General features: G+C 36.5%; 1 non-coding gene across 1 annotated transcript; it reads left to right on the top strand.

Annotated features, from left to right (window-relative positions):
• The first annotated feature begins 6,190 nt into the window (after positions 1–6,190).
• Positions 6,191–6,297, top strand: LOC139846341 (small nucleolar RNA R71). Its single transcript, XR_011759055.1, has one exon. It is a non-coding gene; the product is annotated as a small nucleolar RNA R71 (small nucleolar RNA).
• The last annotated feature ends 7,220 nt before the right edge of the window (positions 6,298–13,517 follow it).

The following is a 13,517-nucleotide window of genomic DNA, read 5'->3' on the forward strand; positions in this document are numbered from 1 at the left end:
ATTAGTCTTATCAAGCTAATTTGCACGGCGCCCTCCCCATTTTACGAGACAGATTCTCTCATGGTTAGGATAAGTCTGATCACATGGCGACCATGTTTGATGCTGAGGTCCGTGAATTTCCAGCTGATTTTTGAGAAAACTTTTCAAGGTTTTTCGTAGACTCTACAACTGGTCTGGACGACAACTTCCTGACCTAAATCAAGAAGCGCGTTTCTTTTTCTAAAGACTTTACTTCATTTTAATGATGGAATTGATTCATCGTGTAGATCCATCTTTTCTTTAATTTTCACAATTTAATGGGTAAAACAAATTTATACAGCCCAAAGCAAAAGTACCTGCAATAAACTTCGTACAAATATGTGATAACAGTTCATATATATTGACAAATCTCCCCACACTTGGCTTTTTTTCATGCGTCTTTTTATTTATAATAAATAAATTCAAGCGTTTTAGTTGTTTCTCAATTTATGTCCTTTTTTTTAAGGTTAACAATAATTTCGGTACCCGCACCTAGTTTTATCATTCATAAACATATTAAACAAGATTTGTATTCATTTAGTTAAAAAAAATTTAAAATTTTCACAAAATTTAGAAAATAAGTCAAGTGTATAAACCCGAGAGAATTTATAACCCCTCCTCACACTTGAGATCATGCAATGCCCTCACTTGCAATGAAATCAGACTAAATTAAATTCACGAGGGCAATTAGAATAGAAAGGGAGTTAAAACCTCTTTAGCTAAAAAGCCGTAACTTGCGGGATTTGTTTAATCTGTTAATGTTGATTTGTCCGTCATTCCAAAATTTCCGTCATCTTTTCATATGTTTCGCCAAAAATTGGTTGCTTTTGTTAAACTGAATTTCATTCTTTGAAAATGCGTCTTTTACCCTTATTAGTATATAAAATAAACTATAAACATATATACATATTTTTGAAGTTTGGTATATTACCCCATATTCATATAATATTTTTGGCATACTTTAGATCAATAATATTAAAATAATGATAACAAAATTTTTCGCCCCGTCCTTGGGAAAAGCAATTTCGGTTCTACGACCTAGTGTTCAACTCACGACGAATTTTAGAAATCATTTTTTTAAACTTAATGAAATAAAGTAAATTTTGTTTTTAAAATTCACACAAAACTTAAATTTAAAAAGAATATTAATTTCATACAAAAAAATTCAGAATGGAGGGAGAAGACTAGTTCTTTAGTATCTGCTAGCGGAAAAGACCAATCGGGCCCCACTCTCGAAATAATTTGAAACATTTTAAGAAGGCGAGTAGTTAGCTAAAATTACCCTGTATTCATTTTTCCTTAGGGTAGAATGCGATGTCATCTCTTTCAGTGTTGTTGAACCCTTCATAATAGAATTTAAGTCTGTGACCATTCACATTGAAAATACCACCATTCTTGTCATATAACTCTACGTATCTGGATGGAAATGCTTGTTTTACTTCATACGGTCCCCTCCATCGGGACTTAAGTTTCCCAGGTGAAAACTTAAAACGTGATTGAAAAATTAGAACTTTGTCTCCTGGTTCAAATGCTTTCTTCTCTTTTAAGCGAGCATCGTGCCATTTCTTAGTTCTCTCTTTGTAAGATCTCGAATTTTCATATGCTTGAAGTCTTAGCTCGTCTAATTCATGCAATTGTAAGAATCGATTTTCTCCGGCTTCCACAAGGTCTGTATTACATTCTTTTAGTGCCCAATACGCCTTGTGTTCAACCTCGACGGGTAGATGACATGCCTTACCATATTTTAATCGGAAAGGAGTGGTACCAATGGGCGTTTTGAATGCGGTTCTAAATGCCCATAGCGCATCATCTAGCTTTCCATGCCAGATTTTTGGATTATTCTTAACTGTTCTTTCTAAAATTCGTTTAAGACCTCGATTTGTGTTTTCAACTTGGCCACTCGTTTGAGGGTGGTAAGAAGTTGAGAAACGATGACTAACTCCGTACTTTTTAAGTACTTTCTTGAGTAATTGATTTGTAAAATGAGTTTCACGATCACTGATTAATGCTTTTGGAAGCCCGAATCGTGAGAAAAGGTTTTTGAGAAAGCTGACAACAACTCGAGCATCGTTAGTGGGTAGAGCTTTTGCTTCAGCCCATTTAGAAACGTAATCGACTGCTACGAGAATGTATTTGCATTTGTTAGAGGCGGGGAATGGACCCATGAAGTCAATACCCCAAATGTCAAATACTTCGCATACTAGGATGCTTTGTTGCGGCATTTCGTCTCTCTTGGAGATATTTCCAGATCTTTGACAAGCATCACAGGTTTTTAAAATATTATGTGCATCTTTGAAAATTGTAGGCCAGTAAAAACCTGAGTCAAAGACCTTCTTAGCTGTATAGCTTGGTTCGAAATGTCCACCAGCCGGTCCTTGATGACAGTGCTCCAGAATTTGTTAAGCTTCTTTACCGTATCCACATCGACGAATAACTTGATCTGCTCCTATACGAAAGAGATTAGGGCTTTCCCAGAAGTAAAACTTCAGATCAGTGAAAAAATTCTTCTTTTGCTGATAAGTTTGATTTTTAACAAGAATTCCTGCGGCTAGATAATTGGCAAAGTCCGCAAACCATGGAATTTCTTCTTCCGTTTTAATTTTCATAAGGAACTCGTCTGGAAAAGTATCGTGAATAACAGATTCGTCGAGTGATTCTAAGTTAGGATTTTCAAGACGGGATAAGTGATCTGCAGCGAGATTTTCAGCACCCTTTTTATCCTTGATTTCAATGTCGAATTCTTGTAGGAGAAGAATCCAACGAATTAGTCTAGGCTTAGCATCTTGCTTTTTGAATAAGTACTTTAGGGCTGAATGATCGGTATAAACAATTGTTTTAGATAACACTATGTAAGATCTAAACTTATCGAAAGCAAAAACTACTGCAAGAAGCTCCTTCTCAGTAGTTGTGTAATTCAACTGAGCTCTTGTAAGTGTTTTACTTGCGTAGTAGATTGGTTGAAATTTGTTATCTTGACGTTGACCTAAAACAGCTCCCAGCGCGAAATCACTAGCATCACACATTAGCTCGAAAGGTTTGGACCAGTCGGGTGATACCATAATAGGTGCATTCGTAAGTTTCTCTTTCAGAATGGAGAAAGCATTTAGACACTCGTCATTGAAATCTAATGTACTATCTTTCTCAAGAAGTTTAGTCATGGGTCGAGCGATTTTGGAAAAGTCCTTTATGAATCATCGATAGAATCCCGCATGACCAAGGAAACTACGAATTCCTTTAACATTGGTTGGAGGAGGAAGTTTTGAAATAACGTCTATCTTAGCTTTGTCTACTTCCATTCCAGCTCGAGAAATCTTGTGTCCTAAAATAATGCCTTCCTTCACCATGAAGTGGCATTCCTCCCAGTTTAAAACAAGATTTGATTCTTCACAACGAATTAGCATTCGTTCAAGGTTTGGGAGACATGAGTTGAAGGAGTCCCCAAAAACAGAGAAATCGTCCATAAAGACTTCTATACTTTCTTCAATCATGTCATGAAAAATTGCCATCATACACCTTTAGAAAGTGCCTGGTGCGTTACATAATCCGAATGGCATTCGTCGGTAGCAAAAGTACCAAATAGACAAGTAAATGTGGTCTTGTCTTGGTCTTTTGGATCAATTGGAATTTGAAAATAACCGGAGAATCCATCAAGGAAACAGTAGTAATCTTTTCCCGCCAAACGTTCTAGCATTTAGTCGATAAATGGTAGCGGGAAATGATCTTTCTTTGTAGCGTCGTTTAGACGACGATAGTCTATACAGACTCTCCACCCAGTGACTGTTCTTGTAGGAATGAGTTCGTTCTTATCATTTAGAATAACAGTCGTAAACCCTTTCTTGGGTACTACTTGTAGAGGACTTACCCACGGGCTATCGGATATAGGGTAAATTAACCCGGCATCAAGTAATTTGATAACCTCCTTTTTGAAAACTTCTTTCATGTTAGGATTTAACCTCCGTTGTCTTTGTACCACGGGTTTAAAATCTTCTTCCATTAGAATTTTGTGAGTACAATAAGCAGGGTTAATCCCTGGAATATCAGTTGTTTTCCAAGCAATTGCCTTTTTGTGGGTTTTTAAAATAGACATTAACCTACCCTTTTCGTCATCAGAAAGTTTTGATGAAATTATGACGGGTAATTGTGACGTTCCTTGGAGATAAGCATACTCCAAATGTTCCGGGAGTTCTTTAAGTTCCAAGGTGGGTGGTTCTTCCAAGGAAGATTTTATCCGGAATCTGTTACCATTGGTAATTTCTTCAAAAGGTTCATCTTCCCCGAGAATTTCTTCTTCTATGTATTCTTCGTCAGTGACTACCTTCAACAGCTTGTCTAACTCTATATCGACATCAAAATCTTCACCTTCACCTATCGGGGTGAAATCTGAGGTGTCGACATTTAATAGTTCTTGTAGTTCTTCCTCGATACAACAATCAACAATGTCTATTTGGAAATATTCGTCATCAGGAGACATAGGATGTTTCATAGCCTTATCTATGTTCAATATAATTCTATCCTCCCCCACACCTAAGCTGAGATTTTTCTCTTTTACGCGCACAATTGCGTCTGCAGTATTTAGAAAGGGACGCCCTAGAATTAGGGGAACCTTACTATCTTCTTCCATTTCAAGAACAACGAAATCAGCAGGAAAGATTAAGTGATTTACTTTAACCGGTAGGTTTTCAGCAATGCCAATAGGATAGTTGTATGTTCTATCAGCTAATCTTATACACATCCTAGTTGGTTTTAAATCACCTAAGTTCAATTTTAAGTACAAGGAGTGAGGCATAAGGTTAATGCTTGCTCCTAAATTAGCTAATGCATCGTACATTACTGAATCTCCCATTACACAAGGAATGATGAAACTTCCAGGATCTCCAAGTTTTGGTGGCAAATTTTGCTTTTGTAAAATTGCCGAACATTCCTCATTAAGGAATGTGGTTGAAACTTCTGCATATTTTCCTTTGTCTGCTATAAGATCTTTGATAAACCTTCCATAATTCGGCATACCCGCAAGAACATCTACAAGCGGTACATTTATACAAATTTGCTTAATCATGTCAGCAAATTTGTTGTATTGTGCTTGTAATTTATCTTTCTTCAAACATTGCGGATATGGAATTGGAGGTTTGTATACCTTCAATGGTGGTTGATTTTGAGTCTTTGGTGCACTTGTGGTTGGCATCGTATTTTCTTCCACCACATGTTCGTTTTCTTGTGAAACATGAATAGGAGTGAGAGGCCTTGGAATCTCTGGGTTAATGGTTAACCCAGTTCTCATAGTGATTGAATTAACTTGTGAAATATTACTTGAATTTTGAGTTTCCTTACCCTTAGGGTTTGGTTGCGTGTTTGATGGTAAAGTGCCCGATTGCCTTTCAGCAAGTAATTGGGATATTCTTCCCATATCTCTTTCAAGGTTTTGAATTGACGCTTGATGATTCCTTTGTACTTGCTTGTTTTCCGTTTAGGATTGATGAAGTTGTCTCTTCACTTGCTCATTCATTTCTGATTGACTTTTGACAAAATTCATCATAACTTCATCAAAGTTATATTTCTTCTCTACTGGTTGCGTGTTATGATTTTGTTGTTGATATGGTAATTGAGGTAACGGTTGTTGTTGAAAATTTTGTTGAGGTGGAAATGGAGGTTGGTTTCTATTGAAAAAGCCAGGGGGTCCATTTCTTTGAAAAGCAAAATTCTTCGGTTTTGATATCCTGGATTTGCAGGTTGATAATTAGAATTTCCTCCTTGAAAATTTCCTTGTCTTTGATTGGCCATAAAATTAACTTGTGCTACTGAGTTCATTGGCCGATCATTGATATCACAATCTTTTGTGAAATGTGGTTGTCCACAGATTTCACATCCTACTTGTAATGCTAAAACTGTTGAATTTAGTTTCTCTATTTCTCTTCCAAACTTTTTGAATTGATTCGATAGTGAAGCTATGGTTGTGTTGTTGTCTTCATTTTCTTCAAGGCTTAGCACCGTCCTTCTAGGTAGTTGATCTCTAGACGGTGTCCATTCAAAACTATGAACTGACATGTCTTCTAACATGTCATACGCTTGATTTGGTGATTTTTACATAAATACTCCTCCAGCGGAGGAATCTAATATACCACGAGTATGTTCATCAATACCACGATAAAAAGTTTGTACTATTTGCCCTTTTTGCAATCCGTGTTGCGGACAATTTCATAACATTCTTTTTAATCTTTCCCAGGCATCATAAAGAGTTTCATCTGCCTTTTGTTTAAAAGTGGTGATTTCAGTTCTAAGTCTTTCGGCTTTTGCCGGTGGAAAAAATCGGGTAATGAATTTTTCTCTTAATTCATTAAAAGTTGTAATAGAATCAGGTTTTGATGCTTTCAACCATGCTTTTGCGTCTCTGGTTAACGAGTACGAAAAAGTTCTTAACTTAAATGCATCTGAAGAAACATCTTTGTTTTTGTACAGTTCACATAAATCTTCAAAAGCTTCTAAATGTTCTATCGGATTGTTATTAAGTCTTCCGTCGAATTGGTTTTCACGAACCATGTGCATAAACTGCCCCTTGACTTCCCAGTTTTCAGCCTCAATTTCAGGTCTTCTTATAGGTGCAAGTGCGAGAGGGGGAACAGTTTGTCTGGTATTCCACATCGGTAGATCATTTGGATCAGGTGTTACTTCAGCCATTTCTTCTTTAATGACGATGGTTTCAGGTTCAGTTTTGATTTCTGGTTGACCACTAGTGTTTCCTACTTGTTTTTTGATATTTTTCGGTGTTTTCGGTTGACTAGTACTAGCTAATTTTTTTTGTTTTTCTTGTTTTAATCTTTTGTTCAAGTTTCTTTCAGGCTCTGGATTAAGTGCAACGAGTTTAGGATTTCCTGAATGGGTCATACAATTACAAAATTGTATGTAATCTTGAAGGATTTATTCACTAAAAGCCATTAAACAAACAGATTTTTCTTCTGATTTTGCCCACGTTTCGAATAGCCAAAAGATGCAGCAGAAGGGCAGGATTCGTTTGGTCCCAATATAATTGAGTACTGTTTCGCTCCAATAACCCAGTCCACGTACAAATCCAACTATTACTACGAATCAGAAAAATTATCTATTTATTTAACTGCTAACTTTCCCCGGTAGCGGCGCCAAAAAGTTGATGACGTGAAGATCGTGTCCTTTTATTTTGATCGAATTTAGATTGAATTTATTGCACGAATTGGTTGTGATTATTTGGTGTTCTTATGATTTCGGATTGATTTCACACATATAGGCAACTTTGTCCTATCCGTATAGTAATAGTTTATTTGGTAAATCCGGTTCGTTCCACAGGGAAATGGAGTTTTCAAGGTTTTAATCGCTAAAAGTTAATCTATTAAAAGGGGGATTTTGGATTAGGGTTTACTACTTAATTGAACGGAATTTAAATTTAACTAAAACGAAATAACTAAATTAACGACAATAAAAATACAATTTAACTAATTTGACAAAATAGAAGAAATAAGGTTTTTCATGGCAATATAGCAAAATAGTAAAAAGTAATTAAAATTTACTATATGGTAAAAAGTGAAATTGGAGAGATTTAAAATAAGGTAAAGTAGTGGCTACTAAAATATGTCCCCTCTAGATTTATGGATTGTTTTTAAGTCCGGTTATGATGTTTTAATATATATCCTTATATTTTATCTTTCAATTTATAAAGATTTAACTAACTAAAATTAAATCTAACTTTCGTTTCGATCTCGTTTTAGCGAATTAAATTATACCCCGATTATTTAAATTAAGATTTAATCCAGATTTTACTTTCATTAAAACCAAAATTATAACAGTCTTACCCTTTTTATAATTACATGATTATATAAGCTATAATATTACCCAAACCATCGAATCACACTTCTAAATTGTTGTCAATAATTTGTCCATATGTCCGTCTAGATCACCGAGGTGTTGAAGCATAATTTATGTCAATTTAATGCACTTTCGTTTATTAATTTTAATAAATTATGTGACAAGGGTGAAAATATTAAATTATATAACAATAGTTCGGTGATTAAACTTAATATTAAAAATAGTCAAAGTTACATCATAATATTATAATATGGTTCAATCCATTTGTCCAGAGGTTCTACATTTTAGTTACCACTATGGATATTTAGTTGGACATTATAACGGCGTAAAAATATAAATTATATAAAATGGACATAATAACAATAATAAATAAATAACAATAATAACGACGATAATAATAAATATTACGATAACAATAATAATAATAATAACAATAATAATAATAACAATAGTAATAACAATGATAATAACGATACGCGAAAATAAAGTTGGGACGTGGAGACTTACAGTGAGTTGGAACGGTAAATAGCGATATTATTAGCGTAGCGGTACACGGACAGAACTTCGACTTAAAACCCGTAAATTAAACGTTACAATAACTTTATTATTAAAATAAACTTAAATTAAAATTATAGTTATAAATATATATTATGAATATTACAGAAGAGAAATGAAAACTGATGTATATAAAGCTCGAGCAAACTGGCTTTTTATAGATATGTGGCCTGCTACAGTAACCCATGCGATCCCATGGGTTTTATGCCTATTTCCCATGCGATCGCATGGCCGCCAGATCCAGCTCACAATTTTTTGGATTTTTACTTGTCGACATATTATAAAAATATATATAATATATAAATAATTTATATAATTATTTAAATATTATATTATATTCTTGTGCATAGTTGACTCATAATTTTGGCTCCGATGTCTCGTACATTTACGCCCGGTTTATGTCTTAGTCCCGGTTTCTCGAACGTCTTTTCGTACAATTTAATATCGTGTAATTTGCGTTTCGCGACTTGCATTCTTGTCAATCTTTAGACGTTTTTCTTCGATAATTTAAACCACTTGGAGTGTAACTTGTACGTTTGAGCATTTTGGACGTTTTTGCCTTTTAAATCTTCATTTTCGACTTTAAATCTTCATTTTTGAGCGATCTTCGTCTTTCGTCTTCGCACTTATTTATTTAAACAATTACAACTAAAAATAAGGAAATTACAATTAAAAACATTACATTTTGGAACGATATTGTGACTAAATATATGTTCGTTTGGAGCAATATCATGCTACGAGATACTATTGACCACTCTTAATATTCTGTATGATTAACTTGTTTCATTTGACTATTTTTAAGGAAATGACACCGACTACTCGACACACCTTGAATATGAGCGAAGAGGAATTCCGTGCCTTTCTTGCTTCAAACATAGCCGCAGTACAGGCCGCGCTACATACCAACAATAACTCTGAATCTAGCAATACAGCTAACGGCGCAAGAAATCATGTAGGATGCTCCTACAAGGAATTCACTGCCTGCAAACCTTCAGAATTTGATGGGACCGAAGGACCAATCGGATTGAAACGGTGGACCGAGAAAGTTGAATCGGTGTTTGCCATAAGTAAGTGTGCTGAAGGAGACAAAGTGAAGTACGCTACGCATACCTTCACAGGTATTGCGTTAACATGGTGTAATACCTATCTAGAGCAAGTGGGACAAGATACTGCTTACGTGCTACCGTGGTCAGCATTCAAGCACTTGATGAACGAGAAGAACCGTCCCAGAACCGAGGTCAATAAGCTCAAGTCAGAACTTAGAGGGTTACGAACACAGGGATTCGATATTACTTCGTACGAAAGACGATTCACAGAATTGTGCCTATTGTGTCCGAGAGCGTTCGAAGATGAGGAAGAGAAGATCGACGCGTTTGTGAAAGGGTTACTGGAGATAATCCAAGAAGATATAAGTTCACATGAGCCTGCCTCTATACAAAAGGCATGTAGAATGGCTCACAAACTAGTGAACCAGATTGAGGGAAGAATTAAAGAACAGGCGGCCGAAGAGGCCAACGTGAAGCTAGTCAAAAGAAAGTGGGAGGAGAACGGTGATAAGAGTCACCAAAACAACAACAACTATCCCAAAAATCACAACATCAATCGCAACTACAACAAACGGCACAACAACAACAACTACAACAATCATCCCAACAACAATAACAACCGCAACAACAACAACAACAACAACAACAACAACAATCAGAAGCAGCTATGCCAAAGGTGTGAAAAGTATCACTCGGGGTTCTGCACCAAATTTTGCAACAAGTGTAAAAGAAATGGTCATAGCGCAGCGAATTGTGAGGTCTATGGACCAGAGGTTAACAGAACGAAAGGAACAAATGGTGTCGGAACGAGTAATGGCAGTGCAAGTAGTGTCGGAGCAAGTTATGCCAATGTAGTTTGTTATAAATGTGGAAAACCAGGCCACATTATTAGAAATTGCCCGAACCAGGAGAACACGAATGGACAAGGCCGCGGAAGAGTTTTCAATATTAATGCGGCAGAGGCCCAGGAAGACCCGGAACTTGTTACGGGTACGTTTCTTATTGACAATAAATCTGCTTACGTTTTATTTGATTCGGGTGCGGATAGAAGCTATATGAGTAGAGATTTTTGTGCTAAATTAAGTTGTCCATTGATGCCGTTGGATAGTAAATTTTTACTCAAATTAGCAAACGGTAAATTAATTCAGCAGATAATATATATCGGAATCGAGAAATTAAACTGGGTAGCGAAACGTTTAAGATTGATTTGATACCAGTAGAGTTAGGGAGTTTTGATGTGATAATCGGCATGGACTGGTTAAAAGAGGTGAAAGCAGAGATCGTATGTTACAAAAATGTAATTTGCATTGTACGATATGAAGGAAAACCCTTAATGGTGTACGAAGAAAAGAGCAACGCGAAGCTAAATCTTATTAGTAATTTGAAGGTGCAAAAGTTAATAAGAAAGGGTTGCTATGCTGTTCTAACACACGTCGATAAAGTACAAACTGAAGAAAAGAGCATCAATGATGTTCCCGTCTCAAAAGAATTTCCCGATGTATTTCCGAAAGAATTACCAGGATTACCTCCACACCGATCCATTGAATTTCAAATAGATCTTGTACCGGGAGCTGCACCAATAGCTCGTGCTCCATACAGACTCGCACTCAGCGAAATGAAGGAACTTCAAAGTCAATTACAAGAACTTCTAGAGCGTGGTTTCATACGACCAAGTACATCACCATGGGGAGCTCCTGTTTTGTTTGTCAAAAAGAAGGATGGTACATTCAGGTTGTGTACCGACTACCGAGAGTTGAACAAACTTACCATCAAGAACCGTTACCCACTACCGAGAATCGATGACTTATTTGATCAATTACAAGGCTCGTCAGTTTATTCGAAGATCGATTTACGTTCCAGATATCATCAAATGCGGGTAAAGGAGGATGATATTCCGAAAACTGCTTTTAGAACGCGTTATGGTCATTATGAGTTTATGGTTATGCCGTTTGGATTGACTAACGCACCAGCTGTGTTCATGGACCTTATGAACCAAGTGTGTGGGCCATATCTTGACAAGTTTGTCATTGTTTTCATCGATGACATACTTATTTACTCAAAGAATGATCAAGATCACGAAGAACATTTGAGAAAAGTGCTAGAAGTATTGAGGAAAGAAAAACTCTACGCTAAGTTTTCAAAGTGTGCATTTTGGTTGGAAGAAGTTCAATTCATCGGTCACATAGTGAACAAAGAAGGTATCCAGGTGGACCCGGCAAAGATCGAAACCGTTGAAAAGTGGGAAACCCCAAAAACTCCGAAGCATATACGTCAATTTTTAGGATTGGCTGGTTACTACAGAAGACTCATCCAAGATTTTTTCAAAATAGCAAAACCCTTGACTGCATTAACGCATAAAGGGAAGAAATTTGAATGGAAGGATGAACAAGAGAAGGCGTTTCAGTTATTGAAGAAAAAGCTAACTACGGCACCTATTTTGTCATTGCCTGAAGGGAATGATGATTTTGTGATTTATTGTAACGCATCAAAGTAAGGTCTCGGTTGTGTATTAATGCAACGAACGAAGGTAATTGCTTATGCGTCTAGACAATTGAAGATTCACGAGCAAAATTATACAACTCACGATTTAGAATCGGGTGCTGTTGTTTTTGCATTAAAGACTTGGAGGCATTATTTATATGGAGTCAAAAGTATTATATATATCGACCACAAAAGTCTCCAACATATATTTAATCAGAAGCAACTGAATATGAGACAATGCATATGGATTGAACTGTTGAATGATTATGATTTTGAGATTCGATACCACCCGGGGAAGGCGAATGTGGTAGTCGATGCTTTGAGTAGAAAGGACAGAGAACCTATACGGGTAAAAGCTATGAATATAATTATTCGTACTAACCTTACTACTCAAATAAAGGAGGCGCAACAGGGGGTTGTAAAAGAAGGAAAGTTGAAGAATGAGATACCCAAAGGATCAGAGAAACATCTTAATATTCGGGAAGACGGAACCCGATATAGGGCTGATAGAATTTGGGTACCAAGGTTTGGAGATGTGAGAGAAATGGTAGTTAAGGAAGCACATAAAACCAGATATTCAATACATCCCGGAGCGGGGAAGATGTATAAAAATCTCAAGAAACACTTTTGGTGGCCGGGTATGAAAGCCGATATTACTAAATATGTAGGAGAATGTTTGACGTGTTCTAAGGTCAAAGCTGAACATCAAAAACCATCAGGTCTACTACAACAACCTAAAATCCCGGAATGGAAATGGGAAAACATTACCATGGATTTCATTACTAAATTGCCAAGGACTGCAAGTGGTTATGATACTATTTGGGTAATAGTTGATCGTCTCACCAAGTCAGCACACTTCCTGCCAATGAGAGAAGATGACAAAATGGAGAAGTTGGTGCGATTGTATTTGAAGGAGGTTGTCTCCAGACATGGAATACCCGTATCTATTATCTCTGATAGGGATGGTAGATTTGTTTCAAGGTTCTGGCAGACGTTGCAACAAGCATTGGGAACTCGTCTAGACATAAGTACTGCCTATCATCCACAAACTGATGGGCAGAGCGAAAGGACAATATAAATGCTTGAAGACATGCTACGAGCATGTGTTATTGATTTCGAAAATAGTTGGGATAAACACCTACCGTTAGCAGAATTTTTCTACAACAACAGTTATCATTCTAGTATTGAAATGGCGCCGTTTGAGGCACTTTATGGTAGAAAGTGCAGGTCTCCGATTTGTTGAAATGAAGTGGGGGATAGACAGATTACGGGTCCGGAGATAATACAAGAAACTACCGAGAAAATCATCCAAATTCAACAACGATTGAAAACCGCCCAGAGTCGACAAAAGAGCTACGCAGACAGTAAAAGAAAAGATATAGAGTTTGAAATTGGAGAAATGGTCATGCTTAAGGTTTCACCTTGGAAAGGCGTTGTTCGATTTGGTAAACGGGGGAAACTAAACCCAAGGTACATTGGACCATTCAAGATTATAGATCGTGTCAGACCAGTAGCTTACCAACTGGAGCTACCTCAACAACTCGTGGCTGTACATAACACTTTCCACGCCTCGAATTTGAAGAAATG

Source organism: Rutidosis leptorrhynchoides, chromosome 4, assembly GCF_046630445.1.
Source record: "Rutidosis leptorrhynchoides isolate AG116_Rl617_1_P2 chromosome 4, CSIRO_AGI_Rlap_v1, whole genome shotgun sequence".
Lineage (NCBI taxonomy): Eukaryota > Viridiplantae > Streptophyta > Magnoliopsida > Asterales > Asteraceae > Rutidosis > Rutidosis leptorrhynchoides.